Source organism: Triticum urartu, chromosome 2A, assembly GCF_056163025.1.
Source record: "Triticum urartu cultivar PI428250 chromosome 2A, HENAU_Tu73, whole genome shotgun sequence".
Classification (NCBI taxonomy): domain Eukaryota; kingdom Viridiplantae; phylum Streptophyta; class Magnoliopsida; order Poales; family Poaceae; genus Triticum; species Triticum urartu.
The window spans coordinates 573,043,392-573,053,309 of record NC_141874.1 but is presented as its reverse complement, the minus strand read 5'-3'; the positions used below and the strand labels follow the sequence as shown (position 1 = coordinate 573,053,309).

Genomic DNA, 9,918 nt, shown 5'->3' with positions numbered 1-9,918 from the left:
GTTGTGTCATTTTCTCCTTATTTTTCCCACTAGGTTTGAAGGAGTTTTAGCAACATATCAAACACATATCTCCTCACATTTTTTCCCACAGGGTTTTTGGAGAAGCTTTTCAAGATGATACAATAAGAACAAGTGCAGATTAGGGGGAGTGTTAAAGTTAATTAACATGTGTTAATTATGGGGGAATCTCCCCTTGTCTAACCGCAAGCAGTTGCCATATTTGCAGCCGTTGCATCGGTTTTCTCCTTCCCCGAACAGACGCCTCCTGTGATCGATCACGTCTGTTCCATCTGTATAAATACTTGGATGAAAGGATAACTGGATTCATTACTATCGATTGTCTCTCGTTTTCAACACAGACTTTGATGATCGGTGAAGATCTCGCAACGATTACTAAAAAGGTAATGTCGCCACAACTTTAGTGCAAATTTAATTGCAGCAAGTTCAAGGTCATGGACTGGGTAGTTCTTTTGAAAAGACACCTTGGAATTCACAAACGACTGGAGCATTTTCAATTCTCACAAGAGGAGAAGTGTTTAACGCATTCAAGGAATAAGTCCGTGCTTCAGCATTTCGAACAAGATGAGCATGGTAGCTCACTATCTCACTTGATGGAGGTAGTAGATGGACGGTTTTAGTGGCGCAAATGATTGAAGCAGTATGTGTCTTAAACCATTCCATGCCCAGAATGAGGTCGATAATGGATGACTTTAAAACAATGGGGGAAACAGGGACATTGTGACTAACCATGGTGGTTCGACATTGGCCTGCGAAATACAACTTGGAATTCCGACTAAGCGATAGCGGTTCCAACAAGCAAGGAACACATGTGGTTGTCCCACCATTGAGCAGCGGGACCTTTCAGGTAGTAAGCCGCGAAGGTGACATAGTTGGTAGGGGCTACATCAGCAGACGCCAGCTCGAAAATGATGTCACAGGGCTGAGATGAGCTGCGGTAGATGCTTGGGTTGAGATTTGCAAAGATCAAGGGGAGTGTCTCTCTGAATCATAACCTATTCAAACATTATATTGCACTCCTTTTCCCTTTATGAGTTTACTCTCATGGTTCTCATCAAGGTTTTTAATGAGGTAATATCAACATAAGAATATATATGTCATGCATAATTCAATTTTCACATCTGCTTTAACACTCCAGACCTTCTCGAGATGCATGCATGCAGCAAATAGTTCCGAATTGAAACTCATAAGTGGAGTTAGCAGAACAAACCCCATTGCCAAAGATGGGCCATTTGATCTCATCAGCATTCGACAAAAGTTGCACTTGGTGAATCCTGCTCCAAAGCAGGATCTACCAGGTCCCCCGAATTAATCCTGTTCACGGCTTCACGCCCTTCCTCCACTCATGCAGCCCATTTTAAGCATTGCTCTGGCTCACCCCACCCCGCCAGTCCTGTGTTGTACTTGACTTTCTCCCCCTACTTGCTGATCGCAATGTTTAATAATGAAATGAAGCTGGATACTTGTAGAGATTTGAAGTCTGCCAAAGGCCAAAGCAAACACAACAGGCTAAATGTGAGATAATCTATGTTCTGGGGGCAAACATGAAGATGTAGAACGAACAAGTCACCAGTCTCCGAAGATGCAAGCGCAGATACTTCAGCAGAAGCAGGTTGTTCCCCTCGAGCGAACCAGGCATGGCAACAAGCCTCATCGTCCGCGTCCCCTGGTGCACATCCATGGCTTCCCTCTCCTCTCCTCTGGTCGCGTAGCTTGATTCTTCTTCTCTCCTGTGGTTTCCCCCTTTCCCCCTTCTAGATCTGGATCGATCGATGGGGAAACCTAGGGCGAGCTTGTATATATAAGGCCGGCGTTGGAATCCGACGCGTCCCACCCACACAATTGGCATCCTGGGCCCTGGCCCAGTCTTTACAATGAAATCCTGTTGCTTCTCAACACACGTCGGCCCATAGTCCTTGCCGCTTTGGGCTCTGGGCCAACGGCTATTTCTGAATACTTCTTTGTATAGGAATATATCATAGTTTAGGCAAATCTTAAACGGCGCACAGTCGATGAACTTTTTTCAAAATTGGTGAAGTATTTTTTTCAAATTTGATGAAATTATTTCTAAATTGTTGAAGTTTGTTTTCAAATTCGATAAACATTTTCCAAAATTGGTGAACCTTTTGTCAAAATCTGTGAACTTTTTTCAAACTTGATGAACCTTTTTTCAAATTTGATGTACTTTTTCTAAATTCGATGAACATTTTTCCAAATTTTTAACCTTTTCTACAAAATTGATGAACCTTTTCTAAAAGCGATGAACTTTTTTTCAAGTCGATGAATTTGTTTTTCAAATTTAATGAACTTTTCCTAAATTTGATGAACATTTTTTTTCAGATTTGTGAATTTTTCTACAAAATCAATGATTTTTTTTCAAATTCATGGAACTTTTCTAGAATTTGGTGAACTTTTAGTTTTTTTTTTGAGTTCCATTAAATTTTTCAAAATTTTGAACTATTTTCTCATAAGGGCGGACCATTTTTATAGCAACTCTATGCTTTTTCCCAATTTCACGTTTTTATTTGCTCAAATGATTTATATGTACAGGATATATGTTAGTGTTTTCGTACTAAAACGATTGTTAAATAGAACTGTTTTCGAATTGTAATTCAAAATTGTCTTGGTCGATTGGTTGTTGCGTCAAGTCTTCAGCTGGCGGACCTGAGTTTGAATCCCATGTAACCCCATTTTTATTAGCTGAATGTTTTCTCTTCGCTTCTGTTTTTTCTGGAGGTTGAAAACCCTATTCGCCGCATTCTGCGGCAAAGTGTCGACCTCTCGTACACCCATCGAGCTTTTGTTGGCCGGCCCATGACGGGTGCTTCCTACAGAGAAAATTCCGCCAAAAGATGAAGAGAGCGAGGGATAGAACCTCAAACCTCACCTTCGTGGAGGTGCGTTGCTAGCCACTGGAGCTTAACAATGTGAGTGCCTTATACGTGCAAGAAGTCGACTATAATATATTTATTGTTTTGAGTTTTTTTTGTTTTTGTTTTTCTCTTTCTTTTTTTATTTTTGTTTTAGAAAAATCGCAATTTCAAAAAAAAGTTCTATATATTCAATACCTTGTTCGGCTTTTTAAAAAATGTTTGATTTTTTTCAGGTTTCAAAAAATATTTTGTTCTTTTCAAAAAATGTACAATTTTTTTTTCAAAAATTTTCGTGATTCTCAAAAAATGTTCGCATTTCCAAATTTGTTCAATTTTTCAAAAAAGTGTTGGAATTTCACATTTGTTCCTATTTTTCAAAATTTGTTTGTGATTTCCAAAAAATGTTCGTGTTTTCAAATTTGTTCACAATTTCAGAAAAATGTTGATGTTCAAAATATGTTCAGTAATTTCAAAAAATATTTTCCTTTTCAAAATGTGTTCACTGTTTCAGAAAAATGTTAATGTTTAAAAAAAATTCGCGGTTTCATCATTTTGTTCGCAGTTTCAATAAGTGTTCCCATGTTTCAAAAAAATTTGCATTTCCAAAAATGCGAACAATACAATTTTTTGTTTGCATTAAAAAATGTTCTGTTTTAACTTTTTTGTTCTGAATTAAGTAAATGTACGCGTTTTCCGTTTTTGTTCAGAACTTAAAAATTGTTCGTGATCTCAGAAAATATTCGTAAATTTGAAAAAAGGTTCACATTTTTCGTAATTTGCTCGTTTTTCAGAAAGAGTTAATTTTTTTAAATTATTCACATTTTAGAAAATTGTTTGGAATTTTCAGGATTTGTTTGTTTTTCATTTTTAAAGTGCACGCCATTTTTAAGAAATGTTTTCAAATCTCAACTCTTTCTGTAGGGTCTTCTAAAGTTTTGCACCTTGATCAGCTGTCAGTTGCGGGAGGTCTTGGGATCAAAACCCGTTACACTCTATTGTTTTTAAGCCTTTTTTGTGTCGCGCGACAGGAAATAGATTTGGGCAGGCCCAGTAGCGCGTCGCCTCTGTGCGTCGAGGTGCTGTTTGACGCAAAATGCGCCATATATGAGGTCCCAAGGTTTCCTGCTGCAGCCGGCGCCGGCGCCAGGGAACTTTTGGTCCCCTCACCTCCGACTGCCATCTTGACCTTAGAGACGAGAGACCTCGCACCCTCAAAAGTTCTAGGTTTTTCGTCGACGTCTCGTGATCTGATTAGTTTATGTTTATGTGTCAAGCTTTATTTGTTGGTTTATTCTATGTGGAGGTGAAGTTTTTTATTGACACCATGATGAAGATATAGTAATTCGACGGCCTACATTTTTAGGGGATCGTCCCCAGCCCAAGTACGTTCATTGATCAAGGCTTTCCATCTTTTTGGATGAACGACTCAAGGCGCTTCAAAAATCAGCAACGATACTGTTCACGTGATTGAAAGAGTGACAACGTCGTTCCTCCAACCCAATTGCAGTCTCTTTATCGAAGTATTTGGAGTATTACTTCGAGAAGAGATTGGTACCGTGAAGAAGGTGTTTTCAAGATATTTCATTGCAATTCTTAGTCATAGGAATTACTTTTTATTTTTTTATCTTAGGTCCAAATCAGTGTACCTGTAATTATTATGAGTATGAATACAATTTTAGATGTTACTAAAAACAATCCCCATGCAGGTCAACCATTGTCGACCAAAAAGGGCACCCCTTCCCAGCTCGCTACGTGTGTTGAACCGACCCAAGTAGCGTCCATCCCACTTTCGGTTTTGGCAAGGTTCTAGAACATTTCTAGACCGGTTTTTTCGTTTTTCTTTTGACTTTTACTTTTCATTTTCTATTTTCTTTTTTCATGTTCTCTTTTTTCTTTTTAGTTTTAAATTTTCATTATTTGATTTTTCTTTTTTTCATATCATGATCATTTTTTGAAAATTATGAACATTTTAAGTTCATTGAATTAAAAAAATGTTCATCATATCCAGAATGTGTTCATCGAATTAAAAATGTGTTCATCCAAATACAAAAAATGTTTGATTTCGAAATGTTTATCAAATTCAAAAACAGCTAAACTAATTTAAAATTTGACATCATGAACGTTTCATACAAATTCATGAAAAAAATTGAAATCGTGAAGAATTTTTGAAATCATAAAAAAATCACATTCTCAAACATTTTTACCAGCCAAGATCATTTTTCAAAAAGGCAAACTTTTAATTAATTCGCAAACATTGTTTGAAACCCATGAAGATTTTTGGAATTGATGAACATTTTTTTGAGTTTCATGAACATTCTTAGAACTTCAGGAACTTTTTTAAGTTCAAGAACATTTTTTTGAATCCATGATTTTTTTTCAAATTCACAATCATTCTTTTGTACTCGCGGACATCTTTAAATTTATGAAGATTTTGACATTTAATTTTATTTGAAGTCCAACATTCTTTGGAAGCAAGAAAACATGGGCACCTTGCTCCACAAATGGGTAGGCCAAATGTCGCACCTACGTTCCCGAACAAAAGTCTGACCGCACCGCCTGATTTTTCGTGCATGTTGTACTTGCCATGCCCTACTATTGGTATGCTCGTATACTAGTTTGTTTGCGGGCAACGACCGAAAACCAGAACAATATTCTTATCCTTTAGGAGACTTGCACCGGTAACAGAACCAGAACAACATGCTCATCCAAATAAAAGACAGAAGTACCCTTCTGATTCTTTAATTTGAGTGCATGTTCATGAGCATGTGCCCACAACATGTTTGATTTTATTATGCATACAAAGGATTGAACTCCTTTTTATCTGGTTTCCTTTAGGTGTATATCTTTATCTCTATCTCTACTCTCTACTTCTATAAAACCATAGTTAGTGATGATGGTGTGGCTGCCATCGATCATTTTAGACCGTCTGATCTGCATCCGACGCGTATGAGGCAACCCCACTTCACATTTGCAAAGAAACCCATCATTCTCTTGTCAATCTCCACCCAATCCCACCATATCTACTCAGCCAAGCAATAGATCCTTCTGGAAAGAAATGGAACCAAAGTGGCACCGGGCGCTGCCGCTCTGCACGCCACCGGCGCCATCCGCTCCCAACTCCTCTCTGTTGCAGCTGCCTCACCGCCCACCGCCACACCCACACCCACCCCCACCTCGCCTCCTCCCCTACCCCGTCCCATACGACGCCGATATCGGCAAGTACGCCGCCGGCGCCGTCATTCCGCTGAGTTTGCAACGCCTATCCTGCCTACTACTCCCTCCCGCTGATGCACTCCACGATAATCCCCTTAGAGTATGCGCTGCTCCCCTAGGACCTCTATGCCGTCTGAACTAGACTCTCCTCCCACATGAGTCATTTGTTTCATTACTTGTGCACCTGCTGCATCCCCATCCCGATTGGTCAAGCCCTCGACCTGGCACAAGAGATTTTTGTGAATTGAAGTACTCGATCATCTTTGGGGTCAAATAGCATTTTCCAATCGACTACATGGTGTATTGATCTCAGGTTCGTAATTTTTGCATCTTTTCTGTTCGAGCCTTTAAATTGTAACTATATGCCACATCCCTAGCTTTTGGTGCTGCCTAGTGTTTGCATCCTGCCTGCATCATGTTTAACTTTCATGGAAATTTGAAATGGGGATGTTGAAACCCTAGCACCACTTGGATCAAACTAGGTTCAACTAAAATTTGCATTCAATGAAACCAAAAATGATCCTTACTGATATTTGGTATTTTTGGCAAGGGCTTTGTTCCAAACCAAAAATAATGAACATTTTTAAGGAATTATTTGGGCATTGAATTTAACTCAATATTGTATTTGGATTTGGGTTTATATTCTTAATATATGGAATATAATTTCAGATAACTCTGAAATAATTTATGGGCCACTGGATAATCCCACTGTGCAATATAAAAATATTCAGAGGAATGTTGTCACTGTTTTCATTTGTTTGGAGTTCAAAACAGTGGCAAAATGAATTAATAAAAGGAAACAGAATAGAAATAAAACAGAGCAGAGAAATTTACCTGGCGCCCACCAATCGGCCCAGCACTGTAGCTGGCCGGCCCAGCCCACCAGGGGCTCCTCCCTATCGTCTTCCCCTTGCCAGGAGGACAAGCGCGTGGCCGGCGCGCGCGAGCACGCGTCCGACCACCTCCTGCTTGCTTGCCGCCGCTGGAGTCTACCCCGAGCGCCACGTGCATCGCCCTGACCTTCCCCTGGACCCTCTCACTCTCCCACGGCTTCCTCCCCCTTCTCTGCTCTCTCCCCGAACGCGCCCGCCGCCGCCAACGTGCACCACCGCGGCCACCGCCTCCCCCTCGCTTCTCCGACATGTCCAGAAGCTCCGCCGCGACGCCCTCGCCCTCCCCACGGAGCCACGCTTCGCCGGAGGCCCTGCATCACCGCCATCGGGTCCTCTTCAACCTCGGTACCCGCCGGACGCCGTTCATCGATTCGCCTCGCTCCGGTCGCCCCTGAGCCCACTGATCTGCTCATCGACCTCCCTGTGAGCTCCGCCGCTTTTCCCCTCTTCTCTCCCACGTGTTTGCACCCTCTAGGCCATAGTTCCACCATGGCTGAAGCTTGTCTCCGCTCGAGCTTGTCACCGGCATCGCTCCGGCGACCATTTAGCCATCCCGTGCTACCCAACATGCTTGCCGCATCGCGTAGTGCCTCGCTAGCGCCTCAGTTCCCGCGATTGCACGCCGTAGCCCAAACCCCGCACATGGCCAAACTCCGGCCGCCGCCTTGGAGCTCGCCGCCATTGGCTCCGGCCACGATAGACCCAGCCTCCACCCCCACTAGATGCGCGCCTGCAAGAGCTCTCCAACGAGCCCAAGAACGGCCTCGCCCGTGCCCTGTGGGCGTTTTCCGAGCCGCGCCACCGTCTCGGGCCTCGCCGGCGTCGAGTCACCGGCGGGTTTGACCCCGCTGACCATTGACTGGGTGGGCCCAGTTTGACTCCCCGGGTCACTGACGTGTGGGCCCCAGGCCACTAATTAAACTAGGATTAGTATTAGTTTAACACTAACTAACTTTGGTTAGTTAACTAACTACTGGCCAGTGGGTCCCACTGGTCAGGTTGGACCTAGACCGCTTCTGTTGACCAGATGACGTCAGCATGATGCAAGGCTAACGCAGTAATGCTTTTCTGTATTTTAAATAAATCTAAATGATTTATTTATTTTTAGAAAATCCCCTAAACTTCCAAAAATCATAGAAATTCAACCGTAACTCCAAATAAGATAAATTATATATGAAAAATTATCAGAAAAATTCAAGGAATCTGTTTATGGCATTTGCATGCATGTTTGAACAACCTAGGGTTGCTGTACAGGGCAGTTTGCATAAATGACATTTAAATAAGCACATATGGAGTTTGAATTTGAACCCTTGGTTCAAACAAACTTCATTTAATATGGTTGCTAGTTGCATTAGCTCAATCAACAACATATTGCCATGACATTATCATGCATCATAATTGTTGCATTGCATTGATTGTGTTCCTCTTTGTTTGCCGGTATTTGTCCCCTCTCGATAGACGTGGTTCCGATGACGAGTTCGATGACACCGATGAAGAACTATACTATCTTCAGAAGTGCCATGCAAGCAAAACCCCCTTGTTCATTCTGATACAATCCCACTCTCTCGCTCCTGCTCTCTTTTACTGCATTAGGACAACACGATTCCTCTGTTACTTGCTGCTGTAGTTGAACCCCTTATCCTCTGCATGACCTGTCATTGCCACAGTAAATAGATGAGACCCACTAGCATGAGTAGGAGTTGTTTGAGCCCTGATGTGCCTACTCATTCATGCTTGTTTGTCATGCCTACTACTACTACTTAGAGTTGAGTCAGGTCTGATTCATCGGGGATGAATCGGAGGTGTGTAAACATGTCCTACTGTTGAGAGCTAAGTGTGTGAACACGATTTGGTAAAGGTAGCGGTGAGAGGCCATGTGGGAGTACATGGTGGGTTGTCTCATTGAAGCCGTCCTCAGGAACCAAGTTCTGTGTTTGTGATCCATGAAACAGTTACTATCACGCATTGGGCCCGAAACCAATGGACCCTCTCGGCTTCTTGATCACCCTTGTCCTCTGTCCAGGAGTTGCAACTAGTTTCTGGTGTTTATAGGATATGTGTTGGCGGCCGTGCGTAGCGCTGACCCTAGGGGTGGGCTATGATGCGGTAGATACACTATGGCCGGGTATGCCGGGCGCCCGTTTGGCGTCTCGGGACCCTGTACACATCGTTTGGGGCCGTTGAGGACACCCCGGCCGGATTTCCTTACGGATGGAACCCGAATAGGCGATAAACCTGGACTAGAGACTTGTGCGGTTAGTCAGGTCGTGGTCTACACCCACGTCGGCTTTCGCTTGAAGTCTGCCGAGCACATGTCATGTGCAGACGCTAAGTGGTGGAAACATGTGTGACGAAGTACACCCCTGCAGGGTTATAAATGATCTATTCGAATAGCCGTGTCCGCGGTAAAGGACTTCTGGGTTGCCTATAACAGTTCATAGACAAGTGAAAGTGGATACTCTAAAACTCGCAAGATAAGTGTGAGTGCTATGGATGGCCTTCTCGTAGGGAAACGGGAGCGGATCCATAGTGGTGTATTGAATGGTGAATATGTGGACTCGTGTGCGCCACCTCAAAAGAGTTGCTTGCAGTCGTAGTTCAGGTTAGCCACTGAGTCAAAGCTGGCTTGCTGCAGTTAAACTCCAGCACCCCCCTTGTTGATACCGATGCATATGTAGCTAGTTCTGATGTAAGTCTTGCTGAGTACCTTTGTACTCATGTTTGCTTAATTTGTGTTTTGCAGAGAGACTTCAGTATCGCTAGTAGTTCCACGTCCACTTCGACGTTTAGCTTGATACCTCAGCTACGATCTTGTGCCCTCGGTAGGATCTGGTAGATAGTCAGGCTTCTTAGCCTTTTTCATTTGTAGATGTCTGTACTCAGACATGTTAAGCTTCCGCATGTGCTTGATTTGTATGCTA

General features: G+C 42.7%; 1 long non-coding RNA gene across 1 annotated transcript; it reads right to left on the bottom strand.

Annotated features, from left to right (window-relative positions):
• Positions 1-1,009: 1,009 nt before the first annotated feature.
• On the bottom strand, positions 1,010-1,776 carry LOC147985980 (uncharacterized). The gene is made up of 2 exons (XR_015615167.1): positions 1,589-1,776; positions 1,010-1,498 (listed from the first exon to the last, which is right to left on the bottom strand). It is a non-coding gene; the product is annotated as an uncharacterized LOC147985980 (long non-coding RNA).
• Between the last annotated feature and the right edge of the window lie 8,142 nt (positions 1,777-9,918).